Below are 25,115 nucleotides of genomic sequence, written 5' to 3'. Positions count from 1 at the left end.
ATTTCAGATCCCACATTTGGTGATAAAAACAAACATGAATACAACACAAACTAGACACGCAAAGCAATCTTACTCATGGGCATTCGCAGATTACGTAGAAAATCTCTAAAATGCTTGAGATCATAAGTGACTTTGTGCTTCCATCACCTCACATTCACATTTGGCTACACATCACATTCAGCGGGCCTGTTTGTCATCAGATCGAGACAAAACAAACCAACATGTTAAATATCCCCGATTCATGGTCTGATTGGTTCCAAAGTGCTTCTGAACAGATCAAAATGCTCTTAACGTACCACACACGGCAGGAAAATCTGATAAGATTATCTTTAGAGTCATTAAGGTAGTCAGGGTGTCATTAAGATTGTTGGAAGGGGATATCAGGTCAGAAATCTGCATAATCATCTAGCCTAAGCGACACAAACATAGTTAAGTGAAAACTACCTTTAAATTTAGTTAGCAGGGATAAATTGTCGTGACGTGGACTGTAGCTGATAAGTAAAGTTCAGTAAGGAGAATAAACAGGATTAAATAGAAAACCTTGAACTGTTGAGTAAAAATACAGAAAAAGGGCTGACATTAAACACGAGGAACCAAACATAGAACAAAACCAAACAATTATGCCTCCACTGGAGCTTCAGTGTTTGTCCATCCCATCCAGCAGGTGTCCTGACCAGAACTTTGGGGTGCCAGTGATGTGGGTCTGTATGTCTCATGGGACGACGCGAAGCAGATCTGTTGCATCAGGGCTGTGATCTCGGCAGCTCGGATGTTCGGTGGGCGACAGACTGAGCCAGACTGGACCACGGGTCACTTTCCAGCGGGCGCCCGATCCCTTTGATGTCTGCTCGTTGCGAAACGCCAACAGTTGGTGCTTTTATGCATCCTCGCCTGTTCCACATTACTCTGGTGGACCACCCAATTCTGAAAAAAATGCCGTGGCAGGTTTACATTTTCTCAAGAATGTGGTCCATCTGAGCATCCACCCCCGCAGCCCATCTGGACCCCTCCTAACCTGGCAAACACTGCGTTGATTGCGGTCTGTGTGTTTAGTGTGTGGTAGCCTCTGAGTGTGTGGCCTTGTCATTGGGGACAGTTGAGAGCCCCTGTAAGTCAATTCCAAAGTCTCAGTATCATCTAAAGAAATTCACATGTGCTCATTGAACCAAGTCAATAAATTCTTCAGTGATCATTTTACACTCAAAGCTTCTCAAACAAGTTGGCTTCACTTTAAAGGAGTCATTTCTCTAATATTAGGCACGCACGTGCATGCATACAGCAAAGGTGAGTTACTTTAGTTTAAGCGCTTTCCTTGGAATATTACAGTCCACCGTTACTCATTCAGCCCAAAGTCCTACCAGGCTGTTTATTCAGACCAACGGCAGGTGACTGACTTTGATACAGAGCGCTTTTGATAGTGTTTATGGAGTTTGTCGGAGCAGATGTGAAATGCCAAGGGCTGTTAAAGAGGCAGATAAAAGGTAAAAAAAGGTTTGAGTAGATAAGGTGAAAAGGAAGGAGGGAGAGAGGACAGTTGACTGACACAAACCTCCTGATGGTGTGGGTCTGGAGAATGAAGCTACACCTGTCTGTGAGAAATACTTGGCGGGAGTTGACAAGTCTGTTTTTGTTGACTGACAGTTGGAGAAAAGGCTCGGTCATGGGCCGTGCATAAACTAGATTTCTTTGGTTTGAGCTTTCATCTGATAACATTCAAAGATCAGATCAGATTAGAAAGGTCCAGTGAGGGAAAAGGTGTTTAATTTCTGTTGCTTTGGTTCGTCATCAACCCACCACTTGTTTTGTTCATAGATGGTTTGCTATAGACTGGTTGTAGCAAGTGATTATTTGAGCTTCCTCCATTATGACCATTCTCCTCTGACTTAAATAAGACATTTTAATTCACAAAATTGTTGCCAACTGGATTTTCTACTTTTCAGACCATTCTCTCTAAACCCCAGAGATGGTTGTGGGTGTTTCATTCAGTTTCTGAAATACTCATATATACTGATACCAACACCCATGGTGCATCCAAGGCACTAATGTGTTCTCTTCTGAATTCGGATGCTTCTGAAATCTTTCTTCTGATTAATAAGTCATTGGCTGAAATTAGGGATTATCAGTATCAAGATTATTGGTTAATATTGGCCTTATAACGTAATATTAGAAAATGTTGGTATAACTTTTTACTCCTTTAGTAACCCAACCTTTAACCCTCCCACTGTCCTAATGGGTGACCCTGCGAGGAAAGTTGACCACTGAGCAGGATTGACGGTTTATCCCTTGGGTCTGTGTGGCAGAGGTGAAGTGGTGCTCACTCCTCACCTCTGCCACACGGACCCAAGGGATAAACCATCAACTCTGCTCAGTGGTCAACTTTCCTCGCAGGGTCACCCATTAGGACAGTGGGAGGGTTAAATACCATTCACATATTACAAATCAAACTCTTCAGCATCATCTTCTCTCTCAAAATACAAAAATGGGACAGATCTGAGGTTTAATTTTTGAGATATTTCAGTTTTATTTGGAACAACTCAAATTATTTCTTTCTTCGTCTTTTCATTCGTTGGACCCTGCATATTTCAGTATCGGTTTATATTGGTATTGGAAATGAAGAGTTAGACATCATTGGATATCTGTAAAAAAAAGCCAAAATCGAGCATCCCTAGCTGAAAATAAAGTTTTTTTTCATCCAGTTTCTGAAATACTCATATATACTGATACCAACAACCATGCTGCAAGGCACTAATGTGGGTTTTTTTTTCACCCAGTGATGTGAAAAGTTGGATTCTGTGAATTTCTACTAACTCAAACAGTCACTATCAAAGTATTACTGATCATTGTTCTGGTTTGTGTCCATTTCCTAAATTCAGTACACAGAAATGTTCAGAATGTACACACCAGATTAGAAATGTGCTTACCTGCAGATTGACTGATTTTGTTTGGCTAATTAGAAACAGCTGCTAAACCGCATGCCCTTTTAGAAAAAGTTTAGATGATTGATTCAGTCATTTTCAGGTGTGCTCTGTGTAAAAGTTAAAAATAATCCTATTTCAATCCAACCCTGACCAGCGGTGGATAACTACAGATAACTGCTAACCACTAGTCCAAACATAGCCAACCCTTCAGTGTGTTGCTGTCGTCTTTATATCTTCCAGTTTACAAGATTTTGTAATGTTTAGTGCAAATATTATTATTGAAACTGTTTTAAAGTGGTAATTTTGAATTACATGGATACTTCCACAGAAATATAAAGGAGGTCCTGCCAGATGTGACTGCCCGGGGGGTGGGGGGGTGGGGGGGGTGGGGGTGGGGGGGTGGGGGGTGGGGGGGGGGGGGGGGCTCTAAGTGCTGCTGCCAAAGAAGCAGGTTGTGTAAATAAATGTGTGAAGAAAAACTGGAAATACAAAGGTTAATAAAAGCAATGCTTGCATGGCCTGCTAGCTCTGAGATTGGAGCCATTTTTGTCCTGGTTGCACTCAGACTAGCATTTAGCTCATCAGTCACTGTTGTCAATGTAAACTTTTTTTTCTTCTAAGTGAGGTAAGTGGAAATCACCAACTTTATCCCTGAATCACACCTGAGAGTAGCCAAACTATCATTTTAATTAATCACTAAAAAGGTTTAATTAATTTCTTTGAGAGGAGCCAGTTGAGGTGGCTCGGGCATCTGGTCAGGATGCCTCCCTGGTGAGGTTTTCCGGGCACGTCCAACCGGGAGGAGACCTATAGGTAGACTCCAGACACCCAGGACACGTTGCAGGGACTACGTCTCTCACCTGGCCAGGGAACGCCTTGGGATTTCCCCGAAGGAGCTGGCCCAAGTGGCTGGGGAAAGGGAAGTCTGGGCCTCTCGACTTGGGCTACTGCCCCCGCGACCCAACTCCGGATAAGCGGATGAAAATGGTTGGATGGATGGATGGATGGATGGATGGATAACTTCTTTGAATGTATCGATTCATAAAAACCCCTTTGCACAATTATAAATCTTCAGATTCAGTAAATGTTGGAGATTTAATAATACATGTTTGAATTAAACAGCAGCTCTGAAAACATGTTCATAACTTTGGTTTGACAGATCTATAATTTCACATCATTAAGTACATTTTCAGGCCTTGCAGACTCAGCAGCGTCTCAGTTGTAGGAAAACATTGACTATATTTTCTAACTCATAGGTAGGTGATTAGTCAGGGGTGATTTGTCTAGAAAACACTTGAAATGTCTCTGAGACTTTCAGTTTGACTTTGTCTCTGGTGTTTAGTGGCGGCTTTAGTTGTCTGAGTCGGCGTTTGAGTCAAAAAACGATTAATTTCTATCAGAGTTTCACTCAGACAAAGACATTTGTACCATTATTAGATAATTCATTTTTCCCAAGTTTTGGCCTCTTCTTTTGTGTATTTGGTAACAAAAAATATTTTTTGATTATATATAAAAAAAAACTTTAAAATCTCATCCCAAACCAAATGAGTAATGTTCATCAGCTATTTACACTCCTCAAGGCCTCTGTGAGCATTCTTCTAGCTGCAGCTCCAGTGTGTTGATTGGTGTTTAAAATGTTTATTGCACCCATCAGCGACACGAGGAACAAATATCAGCAAAAACTGGGAAACTTGCATGTGTGAAAAAGCCATCAACAACAGATGTGAGATGCTGATTGTGTTAGCTGGAAACCTGTTGTTCTTCTCCATCTTCTTCTGCCTGAGACACATCAGCAGAAACCAAACAACCACAAAGGAAGCAAAAAGTAGCAGAAGACGTGATTCATGGCTTTTTTCTGTAAAGTTTGTCCTTTATTTGGCTTTTTCAAAGTAGCAGAATGGCACCACTATGTAGAACCTCTTTTCCAGTGTGTGAAAAGATCATCCGTCCTTACAAATGCACTTAATGTGGCTTAATGGCAGTTTTAAAGAGGTTTTATTAGTATTATTATGGTTAGTACATTGCTCACCCTGCAGTTGGTCCACAACATTGGCAAGATGGGCAGGTCAGAACTTGCAACTGAATCAATGGAGCTATTATGCTGCTCTTAGTAGAGCCAGAACCTGCTCAAGTAAGGAACAGGAAGGTAAAAAGTCAAGTTAAGGTACCTGTAAGGCTGCACTGGTTTTGTAGTTTTGGCGCTCCTCAGATGAGAATCAAAGCAGGGACAGCAGCAGAGCAGACCTCCAACCTGGGAAGTTAAGGGAGAAAGTCATGAACAGATTTAAGTATCTTACCTGTAGCAAATAGTACACAATTATCAAACTGTCTCTGACATATCAAGATGGATGAAATCCCACCATCTCCAACTCAACCTCTCTAAAACTGAACTACTTGTCATCCCAGCAAAACTATCCATACAGCACGATATCTCAATCCAAAATGACTTCCTATCTCTGGCTCCTTCAAAGGCAGTTCGAAATCTGGGTGTTGTGATTGATGAACACCTGACCTTTAAAGATCATGTTGCCTCTGTTGCTCGTTCATGGTGCTTTGTGCTGTATAACATACGAAAGATCAGACCATACCTAACACAACATGCCACCCAGCTCCTGGTGCAATCTACTGTCATCTCCCGCCTCGATTACTGCAATGCCCTTCTAACTGGTCTTCCAGGCTGTACTGTGAGACCTCTGCAAATGGTCCAGAATGCAGCGGCGCGTCTGGTCTTCAATCAGCCAAAAAGAGCACACGTCACCCCTCTGTTCATTGAGCTCCACTGGCTACCGCTAGCAGCACACATTAAATTCAAATTGCTAACACTAGCATACAAAGTCCGAGATGGTATGGCTCCCATCTACCTGAATCCTCTTGTAAAGGCTTACTTCTCGGCCCGGCCGCTCCGGTCATCACAGGATCGTCGGCTAGCAGTGCCTACACCACGCTCAGGACAATCCAGACTCTTCACATGCATCGTTCCACAAATGTGGAATGACCTTCCAGCAACTACAAGAACAGCGGCTTCCTTTACAATTTTCAAGAAACTCCTGAAGACCCTGCTCTTCAGAGAGCATCTTCTAAACTAGCACCCTACCTGCACCCGTCCCCCTCTCTACTGTCCACTCCTTGTTCCCTCCTCTCCATGACTGATGTCAAGTTGTTGTTATTGTTGTTGTTGTTAGCCTCAAGGGCAACATGCCGATTATCACTTGTAAGTTGCTTTGGACAAAAGTGTCTGCTAAATACATAAACATAAATATAAATAGTATTTTAAACAACACCAGTTTGAAGATAAACAGATTGTTTCTGAATGGATTAATGAGCTAACTGCTAGTTACAGCAAAGCCAACCCCAAAGTGAATTGATGACATTTGAAAACCAGTCCAGCCTCAAATATGTCATACAAAAAAAATAAATAAATACCGTAAACAGTGTTTTAAAAACATTTAGATTTCATTTCAAGGTTATTCCTGCAGAAATATTATGATATTTAGCTGCACTGAAGCACTAAGGCTAGCTGCTCCTGCCATTTATGCTTTCAAATAATCGTTGAATTGCATGTAAAGGTCTCTGTGAAGCTAAATTAACAGTGTTATGAAACAGCACTTACATGAAACTACTGATGCATTTTACCTTTAGTTACTCAATCCAGACATGATTAATCTCCATTTGTCCAAACTGAGCTGGAGTAAGATATTAATAGTTCATAACCTCTTGACCAAACTATCCTTAAAAAAGAGCTGAAAACTCTTTTAAGAGGTTTAAATTAAATCATTTGTCTCAATATTGGTGCTTCGTTTACACTGAACTCTTAAAACTGCATTTATTTACAGGAGTAAGACGCTACATGTTGTTTTGTTTTTAAGTGAGCTAATTTTGGCATAATTACGTTGATCCTTGCATAGTTTCATTCAGTCCTTGCCTTGAGGATTAACAGTAAATCCAACATTTTGCCACATGTAAGCGAGTCTTACATTTTGCACTCACACCCTCTGCACAATAGTGATCCCAGGGTGGAGGAAAGTCTCAGGTGTCTTTTTTTATGGTCAATAATTGGGTCATCACCAGGGTGATACCTTTATAAAACTGCCATCCTCCGTGTAGCACGGAACACATGCAGAGCATCCCCCGACAGGGCGTGGAGAGCAGCTCCTTGTTTATTAACTGACTTCATTATGGCACAGGTTAAAGTAATCGATTACATAATGAATGTGGCGTTTAACTTGAGTCATCACAGAGAACTAGTGTGCTGTTTATGTGGGAAAATGTTAGGTGGTGTTATTTAGAGGGTTGTGAGTATGCCATGGCCACCAGGGGGCAATGTAATAATTCCCACAGGAACTAGAGGCCTTCCATGGTGGGATGCGTGTCACTTTTCTTCACTGTTCAGAAAGCAAAGACAGGTTGGACAGCTGAAAATACTTCCTCTGCACACCAATGTACTAAACATGCTTCAGGCCCACTCATCAGACGTATCAGTTCGGCATGATTCGGGGGCGTTATGGAGGAAATGAGCGTGGGAGTGATGACTCAAATCAGAGGGTGTGTGAGGTGGGAGCTGGTGTGTGTGTCTGTAGATTGTGGACTTTGAAACACAAGCTCACGTCCCGAAAAGTGAAGGAGAAAAAACAGGAATGTTTGGTCAAAGTCGCCAATTTTCTCCTGGATTGTTGCTGTGGTTAGAGGGGCTGAAAAGAGCACTGGGGGTGGAATTTGTCTGTGTTCAGTTGTGGTCATTTATGAGAAGCAGGGTGTGAGTGTTTGTGGCTCTTTGTGGGTTTTTTGTGCGAGCCTGTTAAAGTGAAACGTGCTATTAAACCCTGATATTCCAAGTAAACAACGCTTGGTGTCGAGTAGGGATCCTTAAAATGAGCAGAATTAGGAATGGACTTGGCCTGCCCTGATTTTGGTGGGGTTATTATTGTTATGATGATCGAAGAGGACAAAAAAAAAAATCAAAGTCCAGGAATTGAATTTGTTTTAGTCTTGATGGTTTTAAGATGAAGGTAAACAGATGTTTTCCACAACTGTCAGTCAGCTAGAACTGGCCCCAAGAGGTCTTTCAGGCAATTGCTTAAAAAGTAAGTGGTGTGATTGTGCCTGAGTGGGTGGACGTGGGTGGGGTTTTTTTCAGGAAGGGGGGCTTCATCCATACCCTGATGGATGGTGAAAAGTGCAGCGCAGCAGAATGCATTCCAAGGCGGGGGGGGGGGGGGGGGGGGGGTGCTGCATCGGTTCCACGACTATCAGGTTCTTTGGCTGGGCTGTGGGTTTGGCTCCGTCGTTGCTTAATGGCAGGAAAAGAAGGGAGAGTGTATAGATGATTACTAGTGAAAACGCCAAACCAGAGAAAAATGTTTAAGGCCAAAACCTTTTATTTTTTATAGATAAAACATGTTGCCAGCGTCTTTAAAAGACGATGAGAGGGGCGTAAAATCCCAGCCTTGGATCATTAGGAATAAAAACGGATTTGCTTAAAGAAGAAGAAAAAGCTGCCTGTTGTGTGATGTTCGGGCTTTGCTTATGCATCTGTATGTGTGTGTCATGTGTTGCTTAGAGAAGCTTGCAGCAGGCCCTGTAGCCGGCCGGACTGCTAATGAACTTGGATCAGCGTCCGTGAACGTTGGAGCTGAAAGGGCCCTTTCTCCCGTTCGACTACAGCCACTCAGCTGTCACTCGCTGACCTACAGCTCTCTGATTATGTCACTGGAGCTTAAGGCCCTGCATTCATCCATCATTAGGCTACAAGTCTGGACACCCCAATCAAACCCCCTATTAAAACCTTGGGCTCCTCTCTTTTTAGTTTGTCCTCCGAACGCAGCTGCTGCTCTGAAGCCGTGTACCAGAATAATTCCCTTTTGTCTCTTTTTAGAGTCTTTCAATAAATTAAAGGTGAAAATACAGATTTTGTTGGGTGGAATTTGCACGAAACTGCTTCATCTCTGTGAGCGCTGAAACATGTACTGAATTTCCACCTTTCCATCAACATAACAGATGATAAAGACACATAAAATGATCAGATTTGCTTCACTGTAAATCTAACTTCTCCATAAATATAGTAGAAAATCCTCAAGTGTGGCTGAATTTATGTAAAATTATTCTGTACAGAAGAGTGGGACACTACTGACTGTAGTTACCAGTTATTAAAGGCCAAGTTCACTGATAAACTTTGACTTATTATTTTGAGATCGATCAGCCACTTTGAGTTTCACATGCAGGCTTAGCGTGAAAATGGTCTTCTACCTCCATTTCTTGCGTTAGCTGCAGATTGAAAAGAGACAGGGAAACATTGTGATTAGAAAAGCTGTCAGATCTGCGTCACACTGAAAATTAACATTCATGGACTTACCCATTTTGGCTCATGACGGGGAACTCTGTTGTTGATTTAGCGTCCGGGAGAGCCTGTCTCGGCAAGTAGAGGCTAACTGTTAGCATTAGCAATCCCTCAGTATGGCAGAACTCCTCCAGATTTGTGTTATTTGTGGAGATTAAACATCAACGTTGCAAAACAAACTGAGTCAATGGTAGAGTCGTATTGCTGTTAGCCAATCCGAGGCGAGATGTCCAAATATCAGGAAACAAATTCTGCTGTGCTGAACTCTGATCTGGCTCATTTCTAGATCCTGAAACAGGATTACCAGAGCTTTTTTTGCCACAGAGATCTACTCACAAGAACATAAATTAATATTAGAAACCACTGCAAATATATTCAAAAACAAGTGAACTTGATTTTTAAGTTCTGGGCTCCATTCATTTTCCAAAAAAGCCTAGGCTGGTTTGAATATTCTTCTGCCTAAATAAATGAAATCCTTATATGAAAACTACATTTTGTATTTACTCAGGTTATCTTTGTCTGATAATAAAACATGTCTACTGATCTGAAACTTGTAAAGCTGCTATAGCAAATCTGCAATCAAGCTAGGTTTTGAATGCAAACAGTCATGGAACACCCCTCCCCTCAGACATCTGCACGTGTTCAGCATCCACCGGGACTAGAAATCCACATTGCCAGAGAAAACGAGAGAGTGCTATACACCAGTCACTATTTTCTAAACCAAACATTTTTGATGTGCATGACTCTGGTAACTCTGGTAGTTAGTTTTAAGGTAGCAGCCGGCTGTTTCTCCTCTGATATTACTGAGTGGCTAACATCTCACACCAGTGGTGTTCTGTTACTAAATACGAAACTGCGTAATGAATGGAGGCCTCAGGTAAGTGGTTGCTCTTGGTCAGAACCGTGTTACTGGTGAAGGATTTTCAACAAATGAGAGAACCACTTTATCACTTATTTAATTTTTTTTAAATCTCCACAATAAATTTATAGCTGTGCTATGTTAGAACGCTGTTAAGAGGCATGAAAAAATGTTTTAAGCTAACTTGTTTTCCAAATTTGCCATGGTAGCTTCAAGTCTGATTAAAAAAGCAAAAACAGAAAACATCTGTACAGGGGCAAATATTTCTCATAGCACCGTGTTTACCTTACATTTTGCTAGTTATGGCCAAGTCCTTAGATGCAGTTTAACAGTCAACAAGTTTGTATTTCTACTTTTCTGCTAAAGTGTGTGCGTGCTCAGCCTCTTGGATATGGAGGAATCCATTGAGTGCTGGTTGCCGGGAGCAACAGGCCCTCATGAGGGGGAGGAGGAAAAGGAGGAGTCTAGCGTCCAACCATCCACATCTCCCTCTGTTTCTCTGTCTCTGCCAGCCTCCCCCCCCCCACCCCCCCCCCCACCCCCTGCACATGGGCTTTGCCTTTGGCTGAACGCTGGGATTCTTTCACAGAGGCTGCTGGTTGCCAAGAGAGAGCGAGCCTCAGAAAGGCAGAGCAAATGTATGTGGGTCAGTGTGAGTCAGAAGGGGGCTTTTCTTTCTCCTGTTCCCTCCTTTTTTCTCTTCCTTTTTGTTCCTTTGTTCCTTTTTGTTCTTTTTGGCTCTTTGGCTCGCTTCTTTCACCCTCATGAGTGAAAAGATAACACTGATTTGTGTCGGTCCTGTTTATTATTCTCCCGGACTCTCCGCTAAAACAAGGCCCAATAAGCTATGGAGCCGTGTCCTATTGACTTATTAACTTCTCCCTCCATGTGCACACATCCATGAGTGTGTGTGTGTGTGATGGGGGCTGGCTTGCGTTCCTGACTCATGGACAAACAAAATGCTCTGTTAGAAGAGGAGGACTGCACTAAAAAGGATCTTGAGCAGATGTTTCACTGGCCTCAGTCTCACTTCCTTTCACCAGCTCTTGACTTCTTCTTTCCCTTCCTCTTTTCCTCTGGATGCTGAGTGGTTTGTGCTGCTTTTGTGGACGCTCGCTGGTCTGGCCGAGCGCACAAACACACAGGAAACTAAACCAGATCAGAGGAAAACCCGTGCTCCTCGGCTTGGACTTTACCATACATGTTTGTTTCTGTTGGCCATATGCGCGGCTCGTCTGGCTCTGCCCATTGTCTCTCTGCGGTTGTTTATGTCTCTATTAGTCAAAATACAACAGCAACCTCATAAGCGGGTAACTGTAAGGCTCTGTAGGAAGCAGGGAGAGTTTATCAGAGTTCATCTGTCTTTACATCTGTGCAGGTCAAGAAGTCTTACAATAGGGGTAAAAAGTCTAGATATCCCAGATATCCACTTCAGAGCAGTTGCTATTATTTCATTAGATTGATATCAGGTTGTCTTACGCCGCCTCTTTTCTCTCTCGTTCGCCCTTCTGTGGCTGAGTTTCTCGTTTCATCAAAGACAATGGCATGCCTATCCTGCAGTACTGAGTAAATGTCAGGTACTGTCTACCCTCCTCATCTATTCACTGAAACACTCCAGGGGCTTAGAGCTAGATATCCATATAGCGCGGCCTGTGTGAGCTACATGGTATACCTACAACTCACATGATCAAATTTACCTATGTGGTTGTAAAAAAAACAACAACAAATAAACAAAAAAGATATTTTTATATTTTTTTCATGAGGTCAGGAAGTAAACACTTGCTTCTAATAGAGAGTTTCTGTAAGCGTTATTTAGAAATCTGCTTTGCATAAGCAAATAAAAGATACAAATGTGACGTCCTCATGGAGATTAAAACTACGCGAGTCTGATGGAAAAATGAAAACTTGTAGTTTTTTATGTGAGCGGCTATTCTAAAAAGTCATTTCAGTGAACAAGACGGGGGCTCTGATACGAGAGGGGAGTTGTTCCCCCTGGAGGCACTGACGGCATGTGTTACATTATATCATTAGGATAATAATTCCCCCGATATAAGACACCTCTGGAAGTCCTCAGCTCTTTCATATCCCCTCTTTCTTTGCTTCGGACATCTGGCAGACATACGCTTCAGTTTCACGGGGAAGGAAGGATGTGGGGGCGGGGATCGATTCCAAAACTCAGCGGACTTGTTGACTGAGAACTTTAGTGTTTTCACTGAAGGAAATATGGCTCATTCAGATGCAGGGCTCTTTTTTCAGTTGTGCTTGGCCCTAATGATTCTGTTTCTGCTGTAACAATATGAGGGGGGAGAAGCAATTAAACTCAAGTCACCTGATTTCCCGCCTCTCTTCTGAGCGTTTTTCTTCTCACTTCCTGCATGCCTGGTTTCCAGCAGATATTTCCAAAAGCCTCGTCTCAGCTGTGATGACAACAACATGTGTGCTGCCTCGGCCTGCAGACTTGTCATAGGCTTCACACTCATGTGAACGATGTGTTGCAACTTTGTGCACCAATTCCTCCTAACTGTAATTGCTATCAGACATCAGCCAGGGCCTGTTTGCATTGCATCATGAAAGCAATTTAAAAAAATCCCTGCATGATTTACAGGACAGGATAAATATTTTGGAGCTCAGCAGGAGGAAACGTTGGACACCCGTGTCACATGCAAAAATACAGAACAATGAAAGGAAGACTCAGATGTCAGGAGGAAGACGGCGTCCTCGGCTATGGCTATAGCACCAGGAGTGGCATTACACTATCACCTATCACAGCTTTGCATTATCTTAACCTTGCTCTCAGCATCCCTTTGTGGCCCTCACAGGAAGCTTGTCCACCTCCTGTCGAGCTCTGTTCATCTCCACGTTTGTTTTCTTTCCTCTTCATGTGTCCAGTGGGAGATTTGCAAATGACATAGTTCTTGTGGAAGGCTCAATAGGGAGCGTTGTGCCAGGTCCTCCTGGTGCCAGACAGGTCTGGGGACAGGCACCGCCACATAGCAGGAGAATGGAGTATTCCTTCCTGGTGGAGGAGAAACTACACAATTATTTTACTTCCAAACCAAATCCTCAGGAAATGGAGTAAAATAGAGTTCTATGTACTTTATTTACAGAGGTGTTGAAAGTATTTTTGTCAGGTTAAATGTTGGCCAACTTCCATCCATGCTTGTTAACTTATCCAGAGTCGGGTCACTGGGGCTACAGCCTAATGGGCTCGACACACGGGAAGCGACATCGCCTCTCCTCCATTCATTTTCAATGAGACGTGCGCAACAAAGCGATAATCGCGGGTCTCCCTCCTACTAAGCGAAACGCAAAAAATGTGCATGTGAAATTTTGCGCTCGTGCACGTGTCGTGCATAGGCGACCCAGCGACGCGATCCCAGAAAGTTGAAACATTTTCAACTTTTCATTGCTGTCGCTCGGACGAGGACCAATCAACGGAGGTTTCATTCACTGACCAATGAGCGGACAGGATGCTCCGTACACCTCCGAGCAAACATGAAGGAGAAGTTGATTATTATTATGTTTTATATAGTAAAATCACAAGTACGATTTCACATAACTCTAACAGCACCTTGTGAAACATCATATCCACCACTTTTTTAACTCTGAACCGCTTAAATAACCTTAATTCCCTCCAACCTGACACAGCCAAACAAAACAACGGAAGTTTCGATTTCGCCATGGAACAGAACGCATAGACGGTTTTGCCGCTGGCCGCTGCCGCGGATCGCCTCCCGTGTGTCAGGTAATAAAAGCGAAAGCGACAAATTTCGCTGATCGCGGTCGTTTTTCACCTCCCGTGTGTCGAGCCCCTAAGTAGAGAGGCCTAGTCTTCCCTCTGCCCAGCCACCTAGGCTAGCTCCTCCAGGGAAATCCCAAAGCGTTCTCTAGCAAGCCGCGAAACATAGTCCCTCCAGCATGTCCTGGGTCTTCCTTTGGGTCTCCTCCAGGTTGGACGTGCCCAGAAAACCTCACCAAGGAGGCTTCCAGGAGGCATCCTAATCAGATGTCCGAGCCACCTCAACTGGCTTATCTCAATACTATCAGTGCTCGGTAGCTTTTTTTTTTACCTTAATAAACTGAATAATTATTTAAAAACTGTATTTTGTATTTACTCAGGTTCTCCTAGGTTGATGTTTACAAGGAAGTGACTTGTAAGGGCAAAGCACTGTGTGTAGTTTCGAGGTAATTGACTTAATTCTTGGAATCAGCAGAGTCCTGATTTGGAAACATAAGGCTGACTAACCAATCTGTGCCTGTAAGGCAGCTCTTCAAAGTCTCTCTTGTTTTTTCTGGTCTTTGCTCTTTATTAGCTAAATTAGACGTTTATAGTGCACAGAAACGACTGATGGGAAAACAGGATCTGGCCTCCATTTTGGTTTTTTTGGTATTTTAATTTCGCCATCCTCTTCGGTAATGTTCTGTTGACTGTTCTGGCTTTTTGTGCTCGAGGTGCACAGTTAGCTGCCTCATGGAAAATGTGCATCATTTCCAGTCTTGGCCTGGCGCACAACAAACATGTCGACATACGAGGACACACACTGGAGCACGCACATGAGACTCAGAGTGAGCAAAGCCTGACACAATATAAAGAAACTCTGTTTTAAGCTGGCATACAGTGTTTTCCTTCACATTTCTGATCCATAACTTCCTGTTCCATGCTAGGTAGCAGCAATAGAAGGGTGGTGTTGGTGGGGGGTTGCGGAGACGTTTTGCCTAATGAGCAACTCTTTCACTGAACCAGACAGTTTATGGGGCGGCTGCCAGCCTCATTAAGAGTAGCCCTTAATTGCTCTTTTGTAGCCAAAAACCCAAAAGCTGAAACATCTGCTGGTCCGTGAACATTTTGCCTCCCCTGCTCCCAGCCTCCTATGTCACTTGTTGACTATTTGATACCGTTGGTATCACTACTTTAATCTAAACCCTGCAGTCTAAAATCTGAATACGACACCAAAATGGCAAAATGAAGCACAGACTAATTTCCTCATAATCTATTTTTCGTATGAAATTATGATTTAAAGGAATGAAAAGTCTCATCATATTGCCATACGTCTTTAGGAACAACATGCTCTAAAGTTATGCAAATAGGTTTTTATTTTATTATCACTTACTGGCAAAAGAGCAGTCTGTATTGTTGGCAAAATATCTCATGAACCACTAAACACTGTTTTAATGAAACTGTCAGAGAAAAACCATAACAGGTACAACTACAACCGAGTTTCTATTGGAGTCAACCAAATTCAATATGGCCGCCACATTGAAGAATGAAGAATTCAACAATGTCTGATCAAAATTCTGTCAACACAGTTTATGGTTGAGCATAGATAAACCACAGTGTTTGTAGACATGCTTTGTTTGGTTTCAACATGTTTTATGACTCATCTCTGGACATGATGGCATGAATATGAACAACCAAAACAAGAACCAGACCACCATGTTGATTCAGAGTAACTCCCTTCAAAGCTACAGCTAAGGCCCGGTTCACTCGGCAAGATTTTAAAAATTCTCAGATGATTTTCAAAACATGGGAGACCCCACACATGTGACAATAAGAAATATTTCAAATATACGACAAAGAAAATACACACCTGAACAGATTTTATTTACGGACATTTCCAGGCCAAATAGGATATCTCATAAAACTTTGTGAGATCAAATGTGATTTTGGAGTAATCAAACATGATGGAAGAGGAGGAAGTTTTTGAATCCTTTTGCCACGTGCAGCATGCTTCTGCCAGCTTTTGAAAGAAAGAAAGAAAGAAAGAAAGAAAGAAAGAAAGAAAGAAAGAAAGAAAGAAAGAAAGAAAGAAAGAAAGAAAGAAAGAAAGAAAGAAAGAAAGAAAGAACATGATCTTTTATAATGACCCCTTGCGTGTGACATACTGTAGTTCTCATAAGCCCCCTCCAGACAGGCCATGAAAAACGGAAATGTTCCGGACTCTGTCCGTAAGACCTTAGTGTCTGAATACAAACATCCGGATAAAGTTTTCCGTAATTAAACCGGACGATGCCCCTAGTAACAGGACCGGACTTGTTACGGACAAGGTGGCTGCTTCAGACTGGTGAGGTCGAATTCCGGACTGGGAGGAGGGGGAGGAGGAGGGGACCGGGGGACGCTGTGCGCTCCTAGATAGCTCGCTCCTGTAGCATTCGGCAAACCATGGCAGCTCGCCTCCTACGGTACTGTCTAGATGCGTGACGGAGCGCATCACACCGCTTCCGTGATTCCTTTAACCATTGAGCCATCATCCAGGCCTTATGCGTCTTCGTGTGCGCAGAATTATGCTTATTACATAAGTCCGACCCCCCCCCCAGACATCTGGAACTTTTCCCTGCTGTGTGAAGGCAGCCGAAAGGACAAGTTCCGGTACAAAAGTGGTGTGTCTGAAAACACAATTCTGGTTAAAAACCGGACTGAATTGTCCACACACATTCCAGAATGTCAATCTGAAAAGGGCTTTAGGCAGGGCTGGACTGGGACAAAAATTCAGCCCGGGCATTTTGATTGGAGACCGGCCCATCACCTGGTTTTTTTGGAAAAGACATTAAGCCTTATGCTGTTTCTGACACATACCAACGTACACTTTCTTATTGGTAGTATTTATGTATCAATCTAATAAACGTAAACCTACACCATCCTTCCTATCCTGGTATTCTAAAAAGTAGGGTTGGGGGTAAATGATTATTTTTAAAACGATTATTCTGACGATTATTTTAGTCGACTATTCTAATGACTATTTAGATGATTATTCTATCGATTATTTTTCTATTGCACAATTAATAAAAACCAAAAAATCTCAAATAAATTCCTCCAAAAAATTGATAACTTGGTACTGTAAGAGAATAAGCACTACAGGCCTTCCATTTTGTATAACACTGCTTTTATTGTGTTGCGGTTGTTTATGTTCTGGTGACATGTAGAACTTGGGAGTGCAGGCTGCTGCCTGAGTGGTGGTTGGAGAAGGAGTGTCTCCATGCTGCTTTGATTTGGTCACTTATGTGCATGAGGCAAGTGGTGTTACGACCCTTCCTGGGGAGTCACGTGTAAAGGGTTAAATTTACCTAAATATTACCTTATTTATTATCTCTTGATGTTATTAGTCCCTATTTCTGTGGTTAATTGACAATAGTTTCTTGAAATGTTTCTCCTATTTTAACTGTAAATCCTTCTAGCTGTTATATTTATAACAAGAAACAGATATTCAGATGGAATATTTTCATGTTTATTCGAATATGATTGTGGAACACACCCAGCATCATAATAAATGAAGTAATATTTATGCCAATTTAAGCCTTTACGGGTGACCAGGACACTGTGATCAATTTTTGGCAAGGGAAATGATCATTTGTTGCCATTTTTGAGGTGTTTATGAATTTGGAAGACACCCAGCATCCTGTGATGGCACTAATAACATCAAGAGATAATAAATAAAGTAATATTTAGGTAAATTTAACCCTTTACAGGTGACCAGGACACTGTAATGAAATTTTGGCAAGGGAAATGATCATTTGTTGCCATTTTTGAGGTGTTTATGAAGAGACCCAGCATCCTGTGATGGCACTAATAACATCAAGAGATAATAAATAAAGTAATATTTAGGTAAATTTAACCCTTTGCACGTGACCAGGACACTGTAATCAATTTTTGGCAAGGGAAATTATCTTCTTTTTTGTTGTTGCCATTTTTGGGGTGTTTATGATGATACAGAAGGCAGTATGAGTACAGTAACCCCTAACCCTAACCCTAACCCTAACCCATATCAAACTGCACAAGGGTGCCGCAGATTTGGCCGATGACAACAACAATCTACCGACTTCAAAAGGGGGGTGAAAAATACGTCCCGTTGGTTCCACAGATTTCTATCTCAGGTTACACAAATTTGTTTGTTTGTGAGTGTGCATGGTTGTCTTTCATGTTATACGTCACGTGCAGACTTAGGGTGTGTTGAGACGGACGTGCTGTGGGCTCCTGGAGTCAGGTAAACGGCCAGGTAACAGTAAGTGGGTTAGGCCACATAGTACTGTTATCCAAAATTTTGTTTTTTCTTTTCTCTTTACTAATCACAATTCCGTATGGGTACATTCACATGAAGGGATTACTAACTACTGATTTACATTTTAGTACTGATTTACATTTCTATTTTTTTTATAGTATCTTTGAAGTTGATTTAAAAGTGATTGTTATGTTTATCAAGTTGATTTATCTTACGGGCCATAACCAATTTTGCCCCTATCCTGACAGCATGTATTCCCAGTGAGGATTCACTGATACCAGTTAGGGTTCTTTCATTTTCTGCTTTTCGCATCATCCTTTTTGCGTCTTAAACAGAGAGGGTTGCACCCATTTCTTCACTTAATGGGTAATTCACATAAAACTTACACATAGAACAACAGGTACTCATAGAATTAGGGTTTTTTTTTGTTTCTTTGATGACATGAAATGCCATTTTGTCGTGTCTACATTGAAGTGCCTGCACTGTGCTCTCTCTCCTCTGCTGAGCTCGTGAGGATCCTGCTTCCTGGGGGTGGATCTGTGCCTCGTCATCTGCATCGACTACTCCTGGGTGGTGCTCCGGCTCGTTGGCCTTGGACGACCGTGGTTCCGTCATGGCTGCTGGGACACCGCGTTTGTTGGGATTACTGTCTACTACTCTTCCCTTTTTGTGGATTACGATAAGTACTGTTACAAAGCTCAATTTTTATTTGGAATATTACCCTGCCAGTGGATACATAGATCAATTTGCTATTTGGAATAATTACCTGCTCGTGGATATACACAAGATTTGCTCCTGCTTTGCTGTTTTGCCCGTGAGGATATAAAGCTGCTGTTGCTTCAATTGTGGCTTCCCTGGGGAATAGTTAATAACCTGCTAACTTGTGTTCTTCCTGAGGAGTGTGCGAGACTGTTCTTCGGCGTGGGGTTCGTACCTCACCACAGTTGGCTGTTCCAGTGGGATCGCGTCCTGTCGGTTGTCAAGTTTCTTCATAACTTGGGTTTGTTCAACGACCAAGTGGTCTCTTGCAGGACCACATTGACCTTGAAAAGGGGGGATGTGTAGCGTTAGGAAGCTGATAATGGTCTGCCTTAACAGCTGCCCCTTCACACATTAACACCGCCAAGGTCGGACGCTTGGTTCAGTATGTTTACATTCCAGGAGAAGAGACAGAAGAACAGAAGAAGAACGCTTTTCATTGATTAATCAAAGTACTTTATTTGTGAGAAGCTAATCAAAGCATTTGTTGATCATTAATAATCAGGTGAATGATCTGTGAAATAAAGATGTCATGAGTTATGTGTTTAAATGAATAAACAGGGCTGCACCAGACACACTGATTTGCATTACCATGGAAACGCATGACACATTGTTTTCAACCAATCAGAACTTTCGTCTGTCGTAGGGCAGAATCTGGTTTGTTTATGAAAGTAGTCCAATCCGGTTTACTAAGATTCTTAAACAACTGGGAGATATAAAAAGAAGGCAACGCCATTTTAAGTCAGTTCCACGTTCAGTTCCACTTTAAGCAGTTACATGTTAACCTCAGCTCCAGGACATCCGAGTTGCTAAGGATTTCCATCGTCATCATTAGGAAGTGCAGACTGGCCAGATGTACTTCCTACTTTGAGCTGAAATCTGTCAAGCTGAAGATTTTCCGTCGTTTGTACCAACGAAACGACTTTCTTTCAAAATAAGGGTGAACTTGCTGACGCCTGCCGACTACGACCGGAGTTATCCTCAGACGGGCGTTGTGTGCTGCGACCGCTGTTTCAACCAGCTCCAGTACCCATGAAGGTCCGAGGACCTGGCAATTCCTGATCTACATGGGAGACGCCCTACGGTACGTGGTCACGGCACAAAATGGCGGCTCAAGTCATCAGCTTCTGAAGCCTCGTGGTAGCCTAGTCATAACAAACCAGACTCGCTAAGTCAGCCTAGAGATGCTGAACAAAACACACACACACACACCAACACGAAACATCTAAATCCATATGCATTCATCATTGAGACAGTCCTGGTAGATTGTAAGAATTTATAATTATAGAAATTAAAGATTCTTAAACGATCCCAACTCTCTCTCTTTCTTGTCTCTCAGTCAATACAAAGTGTTTAAGTAAACTCCCTGATGATAAAAACAGCCACTTCTGATTGATCTAATTACAGTGTATAAATATACAAAATCATATAATTAAATTATCTAATTACAGTATATAACTATACCACTTCAAATCACAACACTATCTATCTTTCTATCTATCTATATGGAACGAAAACTAACGAAAAACTAAGCATCTAGACTTTTGTACGCCTTTAGATTAGCACCGGTGTACGGGGTTACTCCGTTGATAACATAGTGGTACAGGTCGTGTGGACTGAATTCAGGCAGGCTTGACGATTTAGTTAAGTCCATGAAAACACCAGGAGAAAAAAGGAATGGGTCTGTATGTAATCCTGCATTCTTCAGCTTCTCCAAATACCGCTCTGTGTAGACCTACAAGGGGACTGACCACAACCAACAACTGCACAACATCTTTATGACAAGAATCAGCCATGGCTACAGTTATAAAAACTATAACTAACCACCGTTTGTCTTCTATTTACATTTTACCGCTTCTTCTCTTAAGTTATGTCGCTAGCGTTTGACTACTCCGCAGTCCGTCATGGCGAGAACACGGATCAGATGACATAGGTGCAAATGGTCAATAGCGCCTCTCAAGATAAAATCTACACATCACATTAAACAGCCTGCATGCTTGTTTGGTCTCAAGGTACACCACACATGCTAGAATATTGAGGAAATCCAACATGTTGAATATCAACCAATTTATGATTGGAGCAGTCCAAATGTGCCTCTCAGCAGACCAGAGTACTCTTAACGCACCACACATGTCAGGAATATCTGATAAGATTATCTTTAGAGTCATTTTGGTAGCTTTAGATTGCCAAAACGGAAGACTTGCGTCAATAATCAACACTAGTATTTAGATACATTAGCCATTCTTTAAAAACTCTACAGTGTGCACAGCTATCTTAGCTAACTTTAATTAGCATTAGCAACAAAATTGTGTATGAATTTTGCAGATTTTTTGCTAGAATTTGGTGTAGTAGTTGCTAAAAGTCATTAAAAAACAGAGCATTACTTTATATGCAAAAATAAATATGCATTAGTTGGCAATGCTTCCCAAGACATGACCTGACTTTAAAATGGTTGCTAAAGTTTTTAAGCCTTTATGAGCCCTATGGAGCCTTTTCCCAAGGATGTTAAAATATTTTTTTTCATTTTACAACTTTATAGTTCTGGTTGATTCTCTGGATTAATCGTTTCATTCTGCTTAATGCAGCTGTTTGCAGCACAAAACTGCTCCGATCAACAATCTATCAGCTTCCACCGCAGACTAAACAACATTTGGTGATTACTCTGAGTATTTGTGGAACACAGGAGGGAGCCATGTTGTTAAAGACCAAAGCAGATCCTAAACAGGACTTGATATGGAACTTAGTCGTGACTCAAACACATGCTCTGGTTCTGTAAAGGGCAGCGGCTCACTAAAACACTGCCCACAAGTCTGTACAGCTCAGTTTTATAGCTTCATTTAAAATGTTCCCTTAATGTGCAAATGCTAGCGTGAATGCAGACATTCATAAGCCTGTTGCACTCGTCCTTCACTTCTGAGATGTCTGGTTTGAAGGAAAAAAAAATTCTGTCTGACTCTGCTCCAAGGCTCTGCAAGATATAAACACCACCTGTGTGACAAAATTCATCTGAAGATTAAAAAAGGAATGAGTGCAAACAGGTGCAGATTTAGGAAACACATGGCTCTGAGTAGGAGAAAATGTTTTAGGAAAGATTTGGAATAACTGTGATTTACCGCACTACAAATTCATGCCGTTGGATAAAAGTCCAGATTGCAATGGAAACACCTCTCCTTGGGTCTGAGTTGCAGAGAGGAGGCTGTGGGAGAGTTAAGCCTGGAGAGATTTGTTGATACTTTTTTTTCAGAGCCAGATAAGAGAAGCAGTTTAGACAACTCCTCATTGTCCGGTACTCAAGGTCACTAATTCCCTGTGTGTGACCGAGGCTCGGATAATGAGTCACTCTGATTTTGGAGCGGCCTTCTGTTTCACTGCCGTAGATAGGAAATGGAGAAGAGTGGTTTTAGACTGGATTTAATCACTTAAATGTAAATATTTAATTTTCTAGTAAACTATTTAAAATGTAAGCTTTATTTTCAGCCCTTAAAATGAACCTTACTTGTTGTGGATTCCACTAAGTTATCTGTGATGGCAGTAATGGTTTACGTTAGGGAATGAGTCATAATAAGAGGAATTATTTGAGATTGTTCCCTTCCATTTTTATTTTATTTTATTTTTTTTGCAGTTGAGTCTCAAAACATGCAAGTCAGAGTGTTGTCACCCAGCTGAGTGACAAATTTGTTTGCAAGGCCGTTCTGATCCCACCAGTGTTTGGGTGTGGGTTGCCCATTGATTACCTGGCTAAAAGAGATGAGGGAGGAAGGGGGAGGCTGCGGGTCCTGGAGAACGTGTGCATTGGAGGATTTCTCAACTTTGGCAGGCTGCAGACAGCTGGACCACCGGTTCGAGTTTCTCCTCAAAGAGTGGCTGAAATTTCAGCCCCTGAAAATCGAGGGTAATAAACGATTGTGGCTCTCAAAACAAGATCTCTTATGTGTTAATTTTCCCGCCACCTTCTTATTTCTCCTGTTGCTTCTCCTTGATTCAACTGCAACATACACTGGTATGAAATGAAATGTAATTATGTCAAAATATTGCACTCTAAAAATGGTCAAATGGTTGAAGAAGAAGAAGAAGAAGAAGAAGAAGAAGAAGAAGAAGAAGAAGAAGAAGAAGAAGAAGAAGAAGAAGAAGAAGAAAAACATCAGCGTTAGGTTTATGTTGAATCAGCAGGGTTCACAGCTGTTCGGGCTCAGTGCGGTTTGCATGGTTGGGATCATTCCTCGACCACAGAGACTGTTCTTCCTGATCTAAAGTCAGTCATCCAGCAATGTTTTTCAGTCACTAAGGTTTTGAGGAAGTGAGAAGTGCTGATGAGACAGTTGTGCAGCAGCACTGGTGCAACTAGAATGAGAAACAACAGGATGAAGCAAGGCTTGGCCATGACTGGGGAGGTGGGAGCTGAATGGACGTGCGCCTCATGTAGAATCAAGTTGACAGAAAGGACCCAGTAAGTGGAAGTTAAACATGAACAACAGGGTTGAGTCATCCTTCATTTGAGTACATTTTCAACCTCCTATTTGCTCAGATGGTCCAAGTTCATCTTCCCTTTATCACAGCTGCAGAAGCAGACATTTGTTCAGGCCTCTGGTGTTTCGGTTTTCTGTTGCCTTTGGTGCAATCTGTCAAAATAAGTTCAGGATATACAAAATAATAAAATTTAAAGGGAACCTTAACAGGAAAACTGTTCATTGTTGTACAGTTTTGAACCGTAGAAGCTTGAATTGAACAGTGGAGAAAGTTGGGCTAACTGTTTATTTTATGCCAAGCTAAGCCGATCGACTGGTTCCAGCTCCACCTTATGGAAAAGCCTCCCTTTGTTCAAATAGGAAAGTGGGACTGATTTGTTGAATTTTGTGCTAACACAAATGATAATGTGGTTTCTCTTGACTCTCCTGTGTAACAACAAATGAGGCTAACTATTTTGGTTAGCAGCTGAATGGCCATACGTGTTGGTTTGCCCCAGAATTCAGTGAAAATTACAAAGTGTTCACCTGAGGGCATGCTGCAGCATTTTTTGAGATAAAATTGAGTGTTTTCTTTATTCTTACTTAAAGCAGTATTTAAAAAGGATACAATTTTAACATTTTCTTATACCTCAGATTTTATGCAAGCTTACCTGAGGTAGAAAAACAGGCCCAAACCATGACACTACCACCACCACTATGTTTCCCAGATATGTGTGCTGAATTGCAACTTTTACCTTCCTCTATATCGAAAATAAATCCTTGGAATTCCAAAAGTGAATTATTTATGAGTTATTCTACATGGTTTTAAACTGATCCTTGTTGGTTTTACACTCCAGGGAGGAGAGAAAAAATGACCGTTTGGGAAAACCTGATCTAAATGTGTGTTGGCCGATGGTTTCGTTGTTCAACAACACGTTCTGTGTGGATCGGACTTGGATAGATCCTGTTGTGTAAATGAAACAGGGCACCCAATCCCACCTGATCATTGTTGGACTGACTGAGAACACCTAGCTCTGATTTCACACACAATAACTGTGAACATGAGAGGTTCCCATACCTTTGGCACTCAGTAGCTGTGTGTAATGTTGGATTATTTTCTCAACAGCTGAAATATGGCACAAAATATTTCCATCTGGTATGGTTATTTGTGCTTTCCCATGTTTTTCTTTAAGAATGTGTCAATTCGTAACATTTTAGGGCAACGTTATATCATCACTTAGAAAAATACTAGGTTTTTGGTGTTCAGAACTATTTTCTATTTAGAAATCCTATTAATTTCAACGCAACTTGTACGTGAAATTGAACTGTTTCCTAAATAAAATCTGGGGATTTCCCTTTGCCCACAACGTATTGGACATTTTTGTTTTCTATAAATCAAAGGTGACTTTCGAGCAGAGATTTCAAAGCCCAGCTGTCAGAAAGCCGAGCTTACCTCTCTCCTTACTCAGCAGAGAATAAAATAGAAGAAATACTCACTCTTGTCTCTTCATTTCCTTGCTCTTTCTTCTTTGTATACCTTCCTCCTCCCCTTCTTCTGTGATGAATGGAAGGTATGAATTCTCCACGGCCTCCCCGAGTTTCTCTCTGAGGCCCTCAGCAGCTGAACAAACAGCACACTCTCAACTTAAAGGCGCAATCAGGAATTTACTGGAACCATGTACTGTTATTTGTGTATGGTCATGAAACACTTGAAAAGGAACATGGCTGTAGGTTTTTGTAGGATGTTTAAATGTCAGAACCTGTTTTTATTTTCCTCCTAACATGTCTGGAACTTTAAACAAACCT

At 41.8% G+C, this 25,115-nt stretch overlaps 1 long non-coding RNA gene across 1 annotated transcript; it reads right to left on the bottom strand.

The window, feature by feature from the left end:
• Positions 1-687: 687 nt before the first annotated feature.
• On the bottom strand, positions 688-10,607 carry LOC129163666 (uncharacterized). Its single transcript, XR_008563458.2, has 3 exons — positions 9,056-10,607; positions 5,087-5,169; positions 688-924 (listed from the first exon to the last, which is right to left on the bottom strand). It is a non-coding gene; the product is annotated as an uncharacterized lncRNA (long non-coding RNA).
• Between the last annotated feature and the right edge of the window lie 14,508 nt (positions 10,608-25,115).

This window comes from Nothobranchius furzeri, chromosome 18 (genome assembly GCF_043380555.1).
Source record: "Nothobranchius furzeri strain GRZ-AD chromosome 18, NfurGRZ-RIMD1, whole genome shotgun sequence".
Classification (NCBI taxonomy): Eukaryota; Metazoa; Chordata; class Actinopteri; order Cyprinodontiformes; family Nothobranchiidae; genus Nothobranchius; species Nothobranchius furzeri.
This window is presented reverse-complemented; position numbering and strand designations above follow the sequence as displayed.